Consider the following 14,111-nt stretch of genomic DNA (forward strand, 5'->3'; position numbering starts at 1 on the left):
TTGCTCTTCGAGTGAAATGCAGAATTCAGTTGAGGTACACATCATCTGTGGATGGATAGTACAAGAGGAGTCGGCCATGTTATCAAAACTGGAAGATAGTGGATTCGCCTTCTCACTAGCCCTGCCATTGCTAATACATCAGGGATATCTTCAAAAAGGGACCATTCAAGGTCTTTTCAACTGACAAAAAGGTCTATTTCTTACCTCTAAAGAATCAGTGTGTTAAAACTTGATTTCAACTACTCTGAGAAATCAACCTTCAAAGCTTCTGAAGACGGATATGTGGATCTCAGAAAGATAATGACATTTTACTCAGTGATCTATAGCTAATAGATATGCCCCCTCCCTTTTTAAATTAAATGTATAGATTCATAGATGGCACTGGAAAAGGTGCCTTAACTCTCTTTAGAATGTGTTAAGAGCCTAGACTATAGAGAACCTACTTCTTGGGACCAGGTCAGTTGTGTAGAAGTCTTGTCAGCATTAAAGAACACACAGGAAACTTGTGTTGTATGAAGCACAGCCTTTACTTACAAGAGTTAGTGAGGAAGTTCTAGAAAGTTATTTCTTTATCCCCTCACTGTTTATCTCCTTGGTCTGTTTTGTTCATTCTGTCATAAGCACATGCAGAGCCAGGTGATGGAGAAGTTACAGTTTGCTTCTAAAAAGTCGTAGTGATTTTTTTTTCAGTCTTTGGTTGATTGAGCATGTGTGCCATGGTGCCCTTGTGGAGGTCAGAGGATGGCCTCTGCCTGCCAGTCCTTATCTTTTAACTTTTTTGAAGAGGTATTGTTCCTAGCTACACACACCAGGGTTCAGACTTATGAATTTCCAGCTATTTACATGTCTCTAACACCCATCTTCCTGTAGAAACACCAGAACTATAGACCACACTTCTAGCTCTCCCCAACTCAGCTCCTCATCCTCCCACAGAGCCATCTCCCCAATAAATATTTGTTCATCGAATTGCAAGTCATATTTCATTTCTACACATAGCATATGATACCTAAGTTTTCTGAGAAGATGTGCATTGGAAATTTTGATCCTCTCTCACTGTGGTATGTGTGTTGGAGAGTAACCCAAGGCTCCAAAATAGGTGGAGTTCCGAAAAAGAGAGGGTTAGAGAGTGAGGGCAAGGAGCTGGGATAGAGGAGAGACCTTCTCTGAGGATCTTAGTGTTAAAGATCATATGGGGAAAGGCCTTCTCTGATTATCTTCAATGAAACAGCTCCTTTATCTGATCTTAGCTTGTGTGAATACCTGCCTTTGGGGTGGACCAGGGATATAGATGGACCTTGGAGAGTGCTAAGGAGTTTTTATGGTAAATGAAAATCCTTAGCTAGAGTTATAAAGTTCTGTGAATACTTCATTTGCATGGAGAGGCACTCCAGGAATCCCAGGTACTTGCTGGGTATGTTTTACTGAGAAAAGAGCAAGGCGAAAAGAGGAAATTGAACTTGTAGGTGTGTCAAGGACTGCTGGACCTTACCCAGGTAGAGGGTGTAGGGATTCAGGCTTCCCAGACAAGGTCAGAGAAGGGGAGGTGCTGATGAAGGAGTCCTCTGTTTTGTGCTGAGTCCAGAGAAGCTATCTGGTCATAGTTGACTTCAGCCTTAATCAGCAGGGTTTCACCATATTCCACCACAGCTCCTTTTACTAAATATAAGCATCTTACTCTAGAGGGGAAAGAAATAAAATTCAAATAAAAAAATATTAGGAACAAACCAGAAGACTGTGTTACAGAGTCACCAAGTTGGTCAAAAGCTGCATCTTGCTCCCTCTTGACTTAGAGTATGTCAGTCAAACACTCTGTGCTGGGGTTGCCTCATAAAGGGGTGAATAATACGTTTCTCCATGAGGACTCAATAAGGTCATATGTCTATGGCAGTTGAAAAAGTGCCAGGTGTGCGAGAAATACTCCAAATTATTAACTATGGCTCTCCTAAACGAGTAGAATTATGAGTAACAGAAAGTAAAGTGAGAGATGGAGAGAGGGTGGCTAATGGTTATTGAAGTCTACACAGGGGAATAACTTTAAAAGCTGTATAGCACACTACAGCAAATAGAGTCAACAACAATTACTTGTAGGTATGAAAGAGCAGATACAGAGGATTTTCCAAGGTAAAGGAATGAAAATGCACAACTACTATGCATTAAATAAAAATTAACGCTTTCAATATTAATACACCTCTCTGGCACAGCAGAAGCATTTTCCCTATTAAAAAAACAAAAACAAAAAAAAAACAAAAAAAAAACCCAAAAAACACGAGCATGAGACATTCCACTGGTGAAATGAGTCAATGTGAGTCAATTCAAACCAGATTAGATTAGATTAAACAGGTTTATTGGGAAGCTGTTTTCAGGCATATTAACTGGCCTCAAGGACTGAGGCCGAGGGGTTGTCATGGAAAGAGAAAGAGGGAAGAGAGAAAAGAGAGAAAGCAAAGGAAGAGAAAAGAAGGGGGAAGCCCACAATGTGTGGATTATATAGGAAAGAGCCTTTGAGGAAAGGGCAGCCCAGCCCCTAGGCTAGAAAGTTCAGGGTTGGGGGCAGGGTACACCAGGAAGGGATCAAGGGATCCTGAGAGGACCTGGAGGCCAGGTATGCTTTGGTAGGTAAAATATGCACCTCAGGCCCTTGTCAGGGACTCTCAATGCAAACAACTATCACCAATGACTCAGTAGGTGAGTTCAGTCACCAGAACCCATGTTACAAGAACATGCGTGGGGGCACGCACTTGTATTCCCGGTGCTGTGGAGGCAGATCTTTGCTGCATACTGGACAGACAACACAGCCTAATTACAGGAGATCCTGGCCAATGAGAGACCCTATCTCAAAGTAGGGGTGGCAGGTGGGGGATAGTGGTTGGGATCTCTGGTCTCTGTTTTTTATACACATACACACTCAAAGTAATGATGTCATGTACTTTAAGCAAGTTATAGCAAAGAATTTTTACAATAGCCTAGCTTGGGTTCAAGCTCAGCTTTGTAAACTCAGGTCTTCTCTCCTTAGATCTCATGCCATGAACCTTTTCTTAGTTAGGGTTCTACTACTGTGAACAGACACCATGACCAAGGTAAGTCTTATAAAAGACAATGTTAACTGCGACTAGCTTGCAGGTTCAAATATTCAGTCCATACCATCAAGGCAGGAACAAGGCAGCATCCAGGCAGGCATGGTGCAGGAGGAGCTGAGAGTCCTACATCTTTATCTGAAGGCTGCTAGTGAAATATTGGCTTCCAGGCAGCTAGGATGAGGGTCTTACGACCCAAACCCACAGTGACACACCTACTCCAACAAGGTCACACCTTCTAATCATGCCACTCCCTGGGCCAAGTATATACAAACCTAGTGTCTGAACAGGAGTTAGATGTGTGTTCCTGAGAGGTCTCTAGGATCCCATCTCCCTCATCTTGCTGAATGTGCTTATTCTTACTACTTAGCTTGGCTCCTGGTGAGGAACCCAATGCCTACATTTCATTCTTTCAGTTCTGTGTCATGGGATGTTTATGTTTCCCTTACAGTTCCTGTGTTGGAATCCTAATTTCCAGTGTGACAGTATTATCAGAAGCAATTAGGTTATGACATTAGTGTCCTTATTAAAAAAAACATGGCAGCTTGTTTTGTCATGGCAATAACTAATCACCTTCTCAAGTCGCCCCACCCCTACCCTGTCATCTAATGCCTTGATGATTAACATTCAGTAGAAGAAACTGGGGATAACAGAAGGGTTCAGACTAGATCATGGGCATGCACTATGCAAATTATGATTTTGTGACATTTCTGTGTTTGGGGGTGTAGCGGTGTTTGCATTCACATGTTCGAAGAGCTTTGTGGAGGTCAGAGGACCTGCTCCACCATGTGCGGCCATGGAATGAAATTCAGGTGTCAAACTCAATGGTAAGGTCTGTTAGCTTCTGAGCCCTCACATTGGCCCTAGAGTGTTTGAAAACCCACCCTGGTATGCTGTATAAGACAGTTTGGAAGCATTTGAATGCTCAATTAGGAGATCAGAAGTAATGCAGGCAGTAAGAATGGAGCCAAAGATTCAGAGGTAAAGATGAAGACTAGAGGATTCAAAGGTTTCTGTGTCAAAGAGAAGGGCAAGAAACACAGCACCTACAGAGATGAAACCTAATCCAGAGAAGCAGACTTAGTCAACGACATGAATAACATAGGATCTACAAGGCACTCAGTGAGAACTATACAGAAGACTGCTAGGTGTGCATCTGCAATACAGTAAAGCACTGTTGGTACGTTAGTAGCTGGGTAGTTACAAAAGTGCCCAAGGTTAGTAGGCAGACTCCTACCAGAAGGCCTAAATGGATGTACTCTCTATTCAAATGTGTCCCTGCTGGTTTGTTTCTTTCTCCACACACCGCACCCCCCCCACCCCTTATTGACTGGCTTAGAAAAATCACAAGTAGCTAGGTATCCCTGGTACCACTGGCCAACATGGTGTTCTAAATATCTCTGGTTGATTCTCATGCCTAAGTTTTCAATGTTGTACTTCACAGAAATCTAAATGGGTAGAAGCATTCTGTGGAATCCAGCCTTCCAGTAGAATTGAATGTGTTAATCCTAGATCAAAGTCCCCTGCCATAGACATCCCAGTGTGCTCTGTAACTCTTCCTCCTGAGTGATGCAAATGTCTAATGATCTATGTGAAAAGGTGTTCTTGAGTTAGAACAATGACATTATGAAGCATCCTATGGACTATTCTAATTTTAACTCATTCTTACTCTAATTTTCACCATTTATTCATTACATGTGTATGAGGCATTTCTCTACATCTAGGTTATGTGTTAGGCTCTGGAAATAAGTTCGAAGTTTGAAAATCAGGTCTTGCAGAGAATTTAGTCTGCCCTCCTCATATCAAAGTCATATACCTCACATAGATATCTAAACCAGATTTTTGTAAATAGGGCATTTTACTTGCATATGTGATCCAGGGGTGTGAAATATAAGCAGAATGATCTTAAAATATGCATGTATCCAGCCTTCACAGGACCAAGGACCTCCTCTCCTATCTATGCCCAACAAGGCCATCCTCCACTATATAGAGAGCTGGAGCCATGAGTCCCTCCCTATGTGCTCCCAGGCTAGTGGTTTAGACCCTAGGAGCTCTGGTTGGTTGGTATTGTTGCTCTCCCCATGGGGCTGCAAACCCCTGCATCTCCTTCAGTCTTCTCTCTAACTCCTCCATTGGGAACCCCCGTGATCAGTTCAAGGGTTAGCTATGAGCATCCACCTCCGTGGGAGTGGGTGGGTGGGTACAGGAACATCCTCATAGAAGCCAGGAGGATGGAAGATGGTATAAGAGGTTTCTGGGTGGCAGGGGGAATGGGGAAAGTGGATAACACCTGAAATGTAAATAAAGTATCCAATAAAAAATTTATTAAAAATTTATTAAAAATAATTTTAAAAATATGCATGTATGCTTGTTTTCACATGATCATATATTGAGTACTATAGAGTACAAGATGAGTAAACTACTGTAATCACTTATGTATAATTGATGAATATAGACACAATGAGGGTCCATACTCAAATATTTCATGAACTACTTTCTAAAACCAAGTGAACAGTGAAGATGAATTAGTAGGTAATGCTTCTTCATAGCCATATTGACCTGAATTCAATGTCTACACCCAAAAGAAAATTGACTCCTATAAGTTGTCTCTTATCCTGCATGCATGGCACAGCAGGTATGTGAACTATTTCTCTTTTAAATAATAATGATTACTACTGTTATTATGCATATGTTTTCAGAATAAGTGACATAAATGTTTTAAGTCATTTCAGGAGCATTCAGTGAGTTATCCTCAGATTGTACGAATGTGTTTTTTCTAGAAAGCATATGTATCAGGTTCATGTAAACCCATGACTTAAGAAATCTCCAAACCTAAGGATGTAGAAACTAGAAATGATTACCCACAATCCTTTTCAGTGCTGTCACAAAATATCAGCACAAGCCACAAGCCACAAGTTCTGTTTCTTCTTTTGTGAGGACCAACTAAACAAACTTTATTATCTACTATTTTCACCCCCAGCATCTTGGAAGAGGAAAATTTAGGATATGGGGACTTTGTGGAGGGAGTAGCTAAGGGAGCTATTAGGTCAGTGAAATGACAGGCAGAGGAATGGCAGCAGACAGACAGGGAAGGCACAGGAAAATAAACATGTCATAACAACGCCTTAGTGAACTCAGCATGGTGGAGGCACTGCTCCTAATGAGGACCAGAGTCATTAAGGAAGGAGTGCCTGATGGGAGTGTTCTACTCCATTGTTCAGGAAATCAGGTCATTATTTTTATATTTGAGAAAAAAAAACTCCATCGGAATGGAACAAAATGAGTTTAAATTAAAAACAAAAGTATCGTTACTAACCATTGGAAATTCCATACAGTGACACAAAAATACACACATACACACAGACAAACACACGCTAAGACAGGGCAACATTTTTAAGCAGAAAAAAATAATGTTTTTTTCCAGATTTAAAAGATCCAAATCACCAATGTTGGCAATTCTTTCTTTTCCCAGGTAAAGAAATAGATGTAAAGTTTCTTCATTCAGCAAACCCATGGCAGGTGCATGTGTATAGAGAAAATCTTTTTTTATATTTCCTGGAACTTCTAGACAAAGGAGAGGCAGGGGAAGGCAACAGAGTAGGAGAGTAAAGTCCTGCCATTAAGGTACCACAGAAAGTCACAGAAAGTGGCATCTAAACGCTCAGGCGTGGGTGTGAGGGGTCTCAGGGGATGTGTCTGAGAGGAAAAGACACCAGGCCAATGCTTCTGAGGAGTAAAATGTGCTTGTCAAAGGGGTCAGGGAATTCCAGTTAGAAGAGAAAGCAGCCCAAAATCACAGACAGGAGGAAGCCCCAGAGAAGCTAAATGACTTAGCAAAGGCATTTTGATATCAGAGCTAGTACTAGAGGCCCCGTTTCTCTCTGTGCAGGCTTCCTCCAGTTCTCCTAGAACACATAGAAATGAATCCATGATTTGCATGCAACAGTGAAGCAAACACTCACCTGATGTTATAGTTGGGAGTTTCAAAGATTTTTGTTGTTGTTATTATGAATATGTGGGCAGAGACTGAAGGGGACAAAATCTTCAGTAGTTAGCTAGCTTGATTTGTCCTTACCCACTAGGCTCTTAGCTACAGTCTCTTTTTGTTGACTACCTTCTTTGGACTAAGTCATTGGATTTCATGGTCTCTACTTGCTTTACATTCCTGCTTGTGTTCTACATAAAGAGATAGGAAGCATATGGTGGTACTTGTCACATAAGGACAGCATGACTGAACATCAAACAAAAATGGGTTTAATGAATGCAGTGAACAGTAAACAGGTCTTTGATTCATATACAGGAAGGGAGCCAGAGATACAGGGATGAGACTGGTGTGGAAGTATATGAACTGAGAAGCCAAGAAAATGACAGCTGGACCACTAGCCTGCTGAGGCTGCTATTATAACCTTAGCATGATATTCATGACCACATATTGCAAGTGACAGAGGAGATGGGGACTCCTGAACTCACTTAGATTCTCGGATAAAGATACATTATGTCTGGCATTTAAACTAGTACTATCATTTCTCAAAATTCTAAATTAAAAAATAAATAGTAAACAAAATGTATAGGATTGTAAGTAAACTATGTAGTTTGCTTCCTCTTGACACTGATTTTGCTCAAGACCTAAATGCTTAGAGCATGAAATATCCTCCCAGAGCTCATAGGTTGAAAGCTTGGACCCAAGTACAATGTTCAGAGGTAGGACTTTGAGAAAAGGAGTGGATCACAAGGGATGTACATGATCAGTGGAACATTCAGTTGATAAATGTGTGATTTGGTGGCTCTCTTAAGATGAAGTAGAAACTAGAAAAGTAAGCATAGGTGGAGGAAGTAGGTGGTTGGAGACATGCCTTTGGCTTTGACTCTGTGGTGATTTATATGAGAATAGTCCCCTTTTTCACATATTTGAGTACATGGTCCCCAATTGATGACATAACTTGAAAAAGGATTAGGGGGTATGTCATTGGGGGAGGGGTTGAAGGTTTCCAAAGATTTGTGTAATTTCTAGTGTTTGCTCTCTCTGACTCATGCTTGGAACGTGGGAGAATGGAGCTCATAAACAAGGTGACTAAAGTCACATACAATAGCCAACTTTATTCAGAGCATCAGACAATCAATACTCAAAGGGTTAAGGGGAATCACATAAGTAAAGTGTACAATCACCAGGGCAAGCTACACTTGTCAGACAAGCCACACATGTCAAAAATCTGTTTTTCCCATAGAGATCTGTAAAGAGATAACAATAGTAATGTGTCATGAATAATCTGAACTGCACGCAATCCAATCAGCTCCTTAAGGAGCACAGAAGCATAATCCGAGAACGATTCCATGTTGTTTTGTAGAAACTGAGGTCACTCAACTTGTCTGTTTTCTTGGTGTTTTCTCATGAATATTCAGCATTCTCCTCACAGGACTTCATTCTCAAGCCATGTTCTGACACCTTCCCTCCACCATCATGGACTCTAAACTTAGTGGTATTGCTTTCCAATACTTTCTTGCTCTATGAGATACTACATCATGGCTCAAACTTATGAATTTAGACAATATTGGCTTGAAGCCTCTGAATCCATGAAGCCCTGAGTCAAATCCTTTTAAAGTTGTTTGCTTCAGCTCTGTATCACAACAGGAGAGAACTCACTGCCACTTACCCCATGTCCTCCATTCTAAATTCTTAGCAAATCTGTGCCAAGCTTTACATAGAATGAATTTTATTGTATCCATTCATTGCAGATATGATCAATGTAGTCCTGTTTACTCTAGGAGACACAATTCTGCCCCTGTATTCACTGCCCCTCCAGAATGATTTGGGCTCACAGTGAGACATGTAAGGTTATTTACTGCAGTATTAAGATTAATACTACTAATAACAATCACAAGAACATTTCTTCAGTTTCAGACAATGTGATAAATTTATGAGAAGAAAAGAAAAACTTGTGAAGGTATATGGGAAGAGGTACCCTATACACATCCCAATGATTACCAGAAAGATCATTATAACATTTTTGTTTCTCTTAGATCAACAATAGCAGACCATTCTAACTGAACTATCCAATCTACAAAATGGCATAATTCCCCTTATCCAAGCCATGTAGAACATTGTAGCCAGCTGAATGGCAACCCCTTAAAAAATAGTCAGCCTCTTAATAGCTAGAAACTGTGCATATCACCTTATTTAATAAGAGTCCTTGCAGGTGTAACTAAGTTGGATATGTTGAGATCTAGAGAACACCCTGTATGTGCCATGATACACTGGGTAGCTCTATGTCAACCTGACACAAGGTAGAGTCATACAAGATCAGGAAACCTCAAGTCAAAAAAAAACCTCCATATGAGTGGCCTATAAGGAAAATTTCTTAATTAGTGATGGATGTGGGGAGACCTATCTCTTGTGGGTGGTGCAACCCTTGATTATGGTCCTGGATGCTATTAGAAAGTAATCTGAGCATGTCACACAGAGCAACTTTGTAAGCAGCATCCTTCCATGCCCTTTGCATCAGTTCCTGCCTCTGTGTTCCTGCCCTGCTCTAGTTCCTGACTTGATTTCTTTGGAGATGAATATTGATATGGATGCATAAGCCAAATAAACCCTTTCCTCCATGGTCATCATGTTTCATCAGAGCAATAGTAACCCTAAGACATACAGATCTGGATTTCACTGTCAAGGATCCTTGTAACAGACACACAGACATGACAGTGACAGAGGACAAATTGTTGCGAAGATAGAAATAAAGACTAAAACTAAATGGCCGCAAGCCAAGGAATCTGGCAACCATCAGAAGCTAGAAAAGGCAGAGGTCAATGTCCCTAGAGACCCTGAATACAGTGTGGCCCTGTCATCACCTTCATTTTAAACTCTGGCCTTACACATTGAGATGTAAAGTACTGTTGTTTTCATCTACTAACTTGAGGGTAATTTGTTAAAGCAGCCAAAAAAATAAACACAGGTGTTTTTTGAAGAATAAAATTGAGGCTATGTGAGTTCGGTGTGGTTGAATTATTTGAATTGAATTATTTAAAATTGCCTGTTCTCTTATCATTAAAATAGAAAACTATAGACTAAATTTATGAAGGCCTCAAACTTTTCACCAAATCTGTTTTCCCAGTCTGACATGTGCCTACCCTAACACCATAGCAATTCTTAACATTAGTCATAATGACATATATATATATATATGTATATATATACATATATATATATATATATAAAATTCATTTTCTTTATTTTTCATTTTATGTTCAGAAAATCGTTTAACACCTTGTGCTTGAAACATACATTCTAACATGAGATCTGATGTAGAATATACTCTCAATAACATCTGAATACTAATTAGCTGCTAATTTCAAATATAAAATGTATAAATATTTTGCTTTATAAATATGTTGCTTTAGAACACACATATTTTGTCCTACTCATATTTCAATTTTACCACTGCATATCACTGTATATTAGATGTTAATATCTAATAAAATTTATAATAATTATTAATGATAATAATTACTTTATTAATTGATAATTAATTGAGAGTATATTCTACATCAGACCTCATGTTAGAATGTATGTTTCAAGCACAAGGTGTTAAATGATTTTCTGAACATAAAATAAAATGGAAAATAAAGAAAATGAATATTTGGCCTTGTAAAGCTTTGTCTTTCCACATATAATAATAAAGCAAATACAGGTAACCAGATATAAGTAGAAATAGTGATGTATGATGAAAAATGATAAAATGATATGAGTGTGCAGTGTGAGCATATACTTATAGACAAAGACAGTGCTCTAAATGATCTTCAAAATAAAGTGTGGCAAAGGGACAATAAATAGAAGGCTGGAATATAATGGAATTTATATGATGATACATGAGTTAAGACATGGGGCAAGACAGAAGATGAAGTTTGGGAACCACTTTGAGGCGATGTCCTGGATAAGGGAAGTTAGCCATGGGGAGAAGGAGAGGGAGGACAGAAGGATCAGCTAGTGCAGGTTGCAGGTGAAAGTGGGAGGAAGCCCATTAGGATCCCACAAACCTCAGGTCCATCGCATGGTATGTCTCACAGCATATGTACCTCTCTTATACATTCCACAGGTTCCAGTTATCTCAGAACTCTATTAGCGGATTCTCTGTGCTAACCTTTCTTCACTCTAACAAGATCATTCATTCGGTTATACAAGACCTCCCGTTTGAAATGTATTTAAAGAGGTTAGTAGCCATTTGATGTCAGAAAAAGCCTATCTCAAACATATTTGAAGAAGGGAGAAAGGAAGGAGGTGAGGTAGGAAGGGAGGGAGACTGCTTGGAACAGTCATACAACTTAAGCTGGGCCATCAATATCGCAGACCCTTGCTTCATTCCATAAGCCCCACGGTTTTGACAGAGTACCAGAAGGGTTAGTGTCGCTGTCTCTTTTCTCTTCTCTAGTCTTCATCTCATTGGCTTTGAAGAGCAGAGAGCATCTTTGTTGCTATATGATCAAAAGGGTATTTGGAAACCCTATTGATGAATGAGAGATAGTTTACAAGCAAAAGAATATGTTTGAAGATTCTAAAGTTTCAACTATTGAACAATGGAAAAATAAAACACCCAAAGCTAGGTAAAATGTGGCCATTAGTACCAAAGATTGTAAGAAAAGGGTACAGTTAAAATGAATCCTTGCAAAATAAAAATTGCTGCCCTTTTCTCTTTCTCTGGTTATCTAAGACATTTTCTTGGTGTGATCCAGCTGGCCTTGAACTCCTTATGTAGTCCCTCGTTAGTGATCCTCCTGACTCAGCCCTCCATTGGCTGACACTGCATCTGTCACCTTTGAGCATCTTTCTCTAGACCCCTTTACAAGTTAATGGTTTGAAAGAAACAGCTTTACATTTCAATAGTCATTTTTAGTGTTTTTATGTCGTTTTGTTCATTGAAATACCCAGCCCATAAGTAATGGATAGTTCCTGAAATTAAGTTACACGTATGCATTGTAAATATAAACTATTAATTTACAGCATGTACAGATTGCTATTTCTGAAAATAAACCAGCTAGCTAAAAAAAAATTTAGACTAACCTTATGAATGCTATGCTCTTTAGAATTCAATTCTATGCTATTCTCTTTAGAATTCAATTTTATAAGATACAGTGCAAATGTAATCAATTAAATGAAAATGTTTGAGTGGCTATCAACTTAATTGTGTGATATTTTTAATTTGCGAGTTAGGTACTATAAAGTGATTTTAAAAACTGTAACAAAGTTAGGTTCCTTTGTCCAACTTTTAATCTATGTTTATATCATATACTCTATGTTAAAAAGGCTTATTTAATTTTTTTATATTTCTCTATAACATTATATAACGTTATCAATAATATTAGGATTAAACATTCTGTTTTTATTTTGAGTATTTTATTTTTTTGTTTTTTAATCTCTTTTTACAGTCCAGTCTTCATCCCCATCCTGGTCTGTCCTAAAACGGCTCCTCATCCCATACCTCCTCTTCCATCTCCAAAAGGATGTCCATACCCCCTACCCGCACCCCACCAAACCTTCCCACTCCCTGGGGCCTCAAGTCTCACGAGGGTTAGATACATCTTCTCTCGCTCAGACCAGACCTGGTAGTCCTGTGCTGTATATGTGTCAAGGGCCTCATATCAGCTGGTGTATGCCGCATAGTTGGTGGCTCAGTATCTGAGAGATCTCAGAGGAACAGGTTAGTTGAAACTACTGGTTTTCCCATGGGGCCTGCCCTCCTCCTCAGCTTCTCCCAGGTTTTTCCCAAATCAACCACAGGAGTCTCTGACTTCTGTCTATTGGTTGCCTGTAAGTATCTGCATCTGATTCTCTTTATTCTTAACTATTTTATTTACACAAGTACACTGTAGTTGTCTTCAGGCACACCAGAAGAGGGCATTAGATCCCATTACAGATGGTTATGAGCCACCATGTGGTTGCTGGGAAATTGAACTCAGGACTTCTGGAAGAGCAGTCAGTGCTCTTAACCTCTGAGCCAGTATTCAACTGCTTGTTGGGTCTTTGGGGGCAGCCATGTCAGGCTCCTGTCTGCAAGCACACCACAGTATCAGTAACAGTGTCAGGCCCTGGGACTTCCCCTTGAGCTGGATCCCAATTTGGCTCTGTCATTGGATCTCTTTTCCCTCAGGCTCTTCTCCACTTTTGTTCCTACAGTTCCTTCAGACTGGAACAATTGAGTCAGATCTTTTGACTGTGGGGTGGCAACCCCATCCCTCCACTTGATGCCCTGTCTTTCTACTGGAGATAGACTCTATAAGTTGCCCTTCCTCACAGTAGAGCACTTCATCCAAGGTCCTGCCCTTTGAGTCCTGAGAGTCTTTCACCTCCCAGGTCTCTGGTACATTCTAGAGGGTTCCCCTACCTCCTATCTCCCGAGGTTGCCTCTTTGCATTCTTTCTGCTGGCCATCAGGGCTTGAGTCCTGTTCTCCTTCCACCCCCATTACCTGTTCATGTTCCCCCTTTTCCTCCCTGTCCCCTCACCACCCAGGTCCCTCCAGCCCTCTGTCCTCTAGTGATTGCTTTCTTCTCCCTCCCAAATGGGATCACCAACTTCTCTGCTCCTCTGAAGACACCGAAGTCTGAAGGCCTCCCAGGAGTTTTACTGCAAGCAGAGCAACTGGTAAGAGAGCCTTCCTAATAGCCATATCTGCTGGAATTAAAACATTCTTATACACATCCATACCCTAGGGAGTTTGTCTCTATTCATGGGGCAGACCCATGATTCCCTTCATTTCTTCGACTGTAGCCCTTCTCAGACAGTCACACCACTCATCTCTATTCCTCAGTGACTCCCTATTGACTCCAGACCTACTGTCTTCTCAGGAAACCAGAGCCACCTTACTCAGCAGGGACCTAAGTAGGCTACCAGAGCCCTCCTTGCCCTCCACCTTTCTGGTCCTTAGGGGACCCTGAGAGAGGACCTCTGCTACCCACTTCAGTTCCTACTCTGATAGAGCAAACAAGAACCCAAACTGGGAGATGTAACGACTTGATAAACTCTATGAAAATCAATTCAGTTGAAGTGCTG

Source organism: Grammomys surdaster, unplaced genomic scaffold, assembly GCF_004785775.1.
Source record: "Grammomys surdaster isolate TR1022 unplaced genomic scaffold, NIH_TR_1.0 335, whole genome shotgun sequence".
Classification (NCBI taxonomy): Eukaryota; Metazoa; Chordata; class Mammalia; order Rodentia; family Muridae; genus Grammomys; species Grammomys surdaster.